General features: G+C 49.2%; 1 protein-coding gene across 1 annotated transcript in view; it reads right to left on the bottom strand.

Moving 5' to 3' along the window:
* The window catches only part of LOC146194263 (gonadotropin-releasing hormone receptor-like), a 329,819-nt gene that overhangs the window by 294,790 nt on the left and 28,999 nt on the right, over positions 1–6,030 (bottom strand). The gene's annotated exons all lie outside the window — the stretch shown is intronic.

Raw genomic sequence — 6,030 nt, 5'->3', positions numbered from 1 at the left:
TTATTTTATTTGATCCGCAATAGCAGGGAACAACAGAAAAAATGCAACATATAGGCGTGCAGCCCGTTAGTTTCATAGGGGAGCTGTCAGGAAATCATTCTCTGTCGATGTTGTGAGCATCAAATGAGATTAGAAAAAAAAATGCCTTGAACCCCTTACTGATGGGGTTGATTCCATCGATTGCTCTCATCGCCGCACAGTTTACAGACATGACGCGGCTGACTATCGTGTATTACGAATCAAACAAAACTAGCGCTGTTCGAATCACCATCACTTCAGGTTGTTTAAAAAACAAGTCGGTTAGCAAAAGGAGCTTGTGATCTTCAAACACCACAGCGTATAAAGCTCCTTGGGTCAAGAAGGTGTCACCCCATAATTGAGAAAAACGTGTTGGAGAAAGTACGCATGCGATTTCGTGGGACACGACGCTTGTGCGGTTCTCAGATAGGTTTCACAGGTGTCACACAATTTGCTAGAGGCAAACTCCGAACAGACGACGTTATTGCGACTGTTGGAAAGAGCAAAAGGAAACGCAAGGCGTTAGCTGATACGTGCTTCCAGTTGCATGTCAGTGTAGGTGCCCACCGAGAAGTGAGAGATACCAGATTTTAAAAAAGGCAAATGAACAATCTATGATAAGACGCACAAACAAGAATGATGATGCGGCATCGTCCTGGTCTTTGTGTGTATGTCTGTCTTCTGTGTATCATCGTCTGTTCAGATGCGATTTTCGCCAAGGGAGACGTAACACAATGCAACAGTCCGAGGCTCAGAACTTCGTCTTTGTAGTGCATTTACCAGTTACAGACATGTACATCTTCAAGTAGCGGGTAAAACCATGAACGTAGGGTACCAAAGACCAGTGTGTGTGTGTGTGTGCGTGTGTGTGTGTGCGTGCGTGCGCGCGTGTGTGTGTGTGCGTGTGTGCGTGCGTGCGCGCGTCTTGTGTGTTATCTATTCAGTTGCGTATTTCATCATGCCTGAAGACCAATTAGCTCAACGTTCTGCTCTATTATGTGTTTTAGCGTTGCGTAGCAAAACATTTGGAACCTAGCAGTTGGCTACTTCGTGAAACACATCACTGCCTTCTTTCTTGCTAAGTGGTTCAATAAGTGTTTCGATATACCATTTGTCATCATCATATTCACAATACTGCTAGCAAAACTGGGCCGACAATCCCCGCCGGGGTGGCGCAGTGGTTACGGCGTTCGACTACTGTTCCCAAGGACGCGGGATCGAATCCCGGCCTCAGCGGCCGCTTTTCGATGGAGGCGAAAAGCAAGGCGCCCGTGTGCTGTGCGATGTCAGTGCACGTTAAAGAACCCCAGGTGGTCAAAATTTCCGGAGTCCTCCACTACGGCGTCTCTCATAGCCTGAGCTGCTTTGGGACGTTAAACCCCACAAACAAAACCAAACCTCTAGCGGTTGGTTCATGTCACTACTGTCTTCAAGTCTGGAGGGTAAAAAATATTGTTTGCAATTGAAGGCCTCACTCATTTGATTCCTGTATAGTCACACAATGGCTGGTAATCTCTTAGTTGACGTTTTTATCAGCACAGATCTCTCAGTTACGTACAGAGTTTCAGCAATCTTGCTGTTGTTGCGACTGTCGGAATAAGAAAATGAAAGTGAACAGGCCTGCTACTGGCTCTGTAGATGAGCCACCTCCGCTGCCTCGTGCGCACAGAAAAGAAAATAGAGAAGAAAGAAAGGAAGAAAAGAGAGAGAGAGATGTGCGTCGCAACAGCCGTCGTACGCCATCGAAGCGTTTGCGGGTGAAATGACGGCCTACAACAGGTACAACACCGCTGGCAGGCTGGCTAGCCCCCGCCGCAATCGGCAGTGATCTACCAGCCCCAGCCCCGTAGGTCTAGTAAAGTACATCTAGTAAAGTATTTGTATCTTCAAGAGGCTATAAATACCATAGATGAGTGCGTTCAAGATGCACGCCTGGAATTGTCACCTCAAAAGTCCAGATACATTCATGTTGCAAACAAGAATGGAAGAAAACAATTGACAACGCAAAGATCGTCACCCTAAAGATTAGAAACTCGGCATTGCAATATGTGGATCAGTTGAGAGTTCTTGGCCTAGAAATTCACAAATCCGGCAAAGGAGCAAAACAGCTACACAAGGTGAAAAAAGTAGCTGCGAATTCCTTAAACTTGATAAAACGTATTTCGTCTAGGGGAGGAGGAGCTCGAGCGGGCATGACAAGGCGTCTTGTAGAATCGGTGTTAGAGCCGAGGATACTATACCAGGCCTAATTCCAAATACTAACGAGGCGGAAGTGGGCGGAAGTGGGCGGAATTGGAAACAATAAATAGAAATGCATTGCGCACAATCACGGCCTTACCGAAACTTACCCCTATCGCTATGTTCCAAGAATTTGCACAGCTGAATACGTTGACAGAAATAATTGAACAACGAGAGGGAACAAGGACTATGAAGCGAAAGTACGTTATGCTTACAGCATCCTTGTATGACGGACAGTGCAAACACCAACAATAACTGACCCCCCTCCGTGGGAATTCACGACTATTATGACAAACAAGACCACTCGGCTTCGTAGCAAAGAAAAGCTGGCATCTCGACCTCTGGTTGATGCACTTCCAGGTACCTGCATTGCATATACGGAAGTCACTTTTAGAAAATGGCGGTAGAACAGCTGCTACTAGCCCAACACACAGTGAACTAAAGATAAATAATGAACATGTATCGATATACCCGGACCCACTTGTGATGGAACTATATGCAATCTGCGATGCTATGAAGGCCATAAATAAAATAGATTCCATAACAGAAGCCCACATCTATACAGACTCCTTAGCTGCCGTAAAACAACTGAAGAAAGTGACAGAGACACTATGTGTAACCAAGGAAATCCACGCACTCAATACAAAAAACAAAGATACGCATCCAGATACACAACACAAGACGATGTTCAGAATGCTGAGCAGAAAAAAGTTGACCACCTCACACACGAAGTTCCAAACACTAATGCACACCCCACCAGGCTCCCTTTTGATGCCCGCTTCGCTATTCCCATCTTAGCATTCTCTTTAAGGAAAAGTACACGTGCTCTTATTTCCCCGTGTACTTTCCCCCTCCCTCATAACTTAACGAGAGGGCCCCGCCGGGGTGGTGCAGTGGTAAGACGCCCGAGCACTGTGCCGGAGTGCCCGGGTTCGAACCCGACCTCGGCGGCTGCGTTTCGATGGAGGCGAAAATTAAAAGTTAAATTGGTTCACAGGAAGGGAAAGGCGCAGTAACTGTCACACTTGCTCTGTGGACACCCGAACCGCGCCGTAAGGGAAGGGAGGGAAGGGAAGGACCTATGCCTCTCGCATAGACTCAAACGTATAGGAAATCGGGCAGGTGTAAAAGTTGTCCTTTCGGCTCCAGATAAATTAGGGAAAATGTGTAAAAAAGTTAATAGTACGAGAGGCATAGGTCAGGGCTGTACCATAAAACACAAAGACCCTTATGTGGGTTGCCAGAAGGGGGTTGTATACTCTGTTCCACTGTCTTGTGGAAAACATTATATCGGACAGACGGGGCGTTGTATTAATGAAAGACTAATGGAGCATCACAATAATGTTTTTGGTACGGTAAAAGAAACTATGGGCATACACTGCAGGGACTGTAAAAGCGACGCTTGCCAGCCATTTCTACAGGAAGCAAAAATAATCAATCGGCATAATGACCAGACAGTACGGGAGATTTTAGAAGCAAAAGAAATCAACAGGATAAAGGAAACTTGTATCAGCAGCCCGTCTATAGCTTTATCGGAACGTGAAGTAAGATTTATGAACACGAGAAAATGATGCGTTGTGAAAATCTGGATGACACATGGTTCGATTGCATTCTTACACTTTTCGGTGTTTGTTTAGTTGTTCTTGTTTCGTTTATTGTGTGAACGTGTTCATATATATGGATGCAGGCATGCAATAAACTTGTCAGTTGAAAGTCAGCGCTCGTCTTGTTGTCTTCGTTCGTCCCTGTCGTGTTTTTCGCGCTGTTCTACACAAAGTATGACGTCACGCAGCGAGGTCACGCGAAAGGTCAAGCGTGGCTATGCGGCTGCGGCATGGCACGGGCTGAGGTGGTAGCTAACTGATTTATTTATAGGAAGGGAAGGCGCGGTAACTGTCTCACTTGTTTTCTGTGGACACCGCAACCGCGCCGTAAGGGAAGGGAGGAAGGCGGAAGTGAAAGTGGAAAGAGAGAAAGAGGAGCCGTAGTGGAGGGCTACGGAGTAATTTCGACCACCTGGGGATCTTTAACGTGCGCTGACATCGCACAGCACACGGACGCCTCTTCGTTTCGCCTCCATCGAAACGCAAAGTAGTATTGCTTCGCAATAAAAGAGAAGAGCGAAAAGGAAGAAGGAGAGAAAGACGCGCGCAGCAACGACAATCGTCGTCCACCACCGAAGCGGTGGCGGGTGGAATGGAATGATGGCCTACAACAGATAAAAATTCTGTGACAGGCCAGCCCCCGCCGCAAGAGGTGGTGACCCACCTGTCCCTGCCCCATCAGGGGAGTACCAGTCCCAGCCCTGAAGGGCCAGGTCTCCTCCTCATCCCACTTTAGTGGTCCAATTAAGTGCCCGCTAGCAATTTATTCTTAGGAATAAAGTTGTCTCCTCTCCTACGTGGCCCAACCGGGAGTACTTCATGGATAAGTCGTAGGGCAGGTTCTTTTTGTAATATACATAAGTTACGAAGTTACGTGTATCGTAACGGTAACCCGTTTATTCCTTTTTTGGCAAACAGTTGCTTCTTTTACTACTCGATTTACATTAGCCACGACTATAGTACCTACTAGGAATAATTATGCGCTCTTTCAGTTTGATGTGGCCCCGCCGGGGTGGCGCATTCTACTTCCGGCTACCGTTTGGTGCGGACGCAGGATCATGAGCTCCCAAGGAGCTGCGATAGCGGCCTTGTCTGGCCGCGGTAACAGGCTCACCAGTGGAGAATACAAGAAATATGAGATTGTTCTGCCTACCCTGCCCACCGGACATGTTTTAAAAACGTTTTTGTTTTCTACGGCGACGTGCGTGTTAGACCCTACAGGGTCGAAGACTTCAGAGACGCCCCGGCCAATGTTGCTGTGCTCCCCGACGTCGTGGTTTTGGGGGCGTACCAGATGAATCATGTGTGGGCTGTGACCTTCAGCAGCCCGGAAGCGGCAAAGAGACTGGCTGCCCTTAAGGAGATCGAGGTCAAGGGACGCCGCTGCATCGTCATTGACCCAGAAGGACAGCAAGTTAAACTGCGTCTGCATTGGATGCTGCACGGCGTTCTCGACGAGGACATCCGCACCGTTTTCGCGGCGTTTGGCGTCGTGGCCGAGGTGACTCGAGAACGTTGGCGCGTTGTGGGCATGAAGGAGAAAGGATCCACTACGAGGACTGTGCTGCTAAAACTGAGGCCAGGTATGAAGGCCGATGATCTACCCCATCAGGTTCGAGTGGCTGGCGAGTTGGCCCTCGTGGTGGTGCCCGGGAGGCCTATGCAGTGCCTGCGTTGCGGTGGAACAGGCCACCTTCGCCGTGACTGTAAAGTGCACAGGTCTCCAAGTGCAGGCACTATGGACACGCGGATGCGGACTGCGTCCGTGCCTACGCGTGGGCTATCAGGCGTGTAGCGGCGAGCGACTCTGCGGAGCTTATGGATGTCGTCGAGGCAGAAGAAGCAGCAAGTGGAGCTCAAGACGCGGGTAAACCACCAGAGGCGTCGTTTGAGGCAGCGGGTTCGATCAGCAACATCGCCACCGCTGTCGCACCAGGAAGAGGGTCACCATTTCGTGACCCATCATCGACGGATCAGGCCACGACAGAAGATTGGGCGAGCTTAGCGGAGCCTTTGAATGTCGACGCAAAGGTTCCCAGCGACGACCGCGAGAGACGCCCGCGCGACTGTCATCACCGCTGCGAAGCGTCCGCGTGCCGAGACCGAAGACGACACGGTGGCAGAGCACAGTGCCGAGGAGCCATCGGCGAAGGCGCCTCAAGCACGGCGT

The sequence above is a fragment of the Amblyomma maculatum genome, chromosome 3 (genome assembly GCF_055883805.1).
Source record: "Amblyomma maculatum isolate TAMU_Amacu chromosome 3, ASM5588380v1, whole genome shotgun sequence".
In the NCBI taxonomy this organism is placed as follows: Eukaryota; Metazoa; Arthropoda; class Arachnida; order Ixodida; family Ixodidae; genus Amblyomma; species Amblyomma maculatum.
This window is presented reverse-complemented; position numbering and strand designations above follow the sequence as displayed.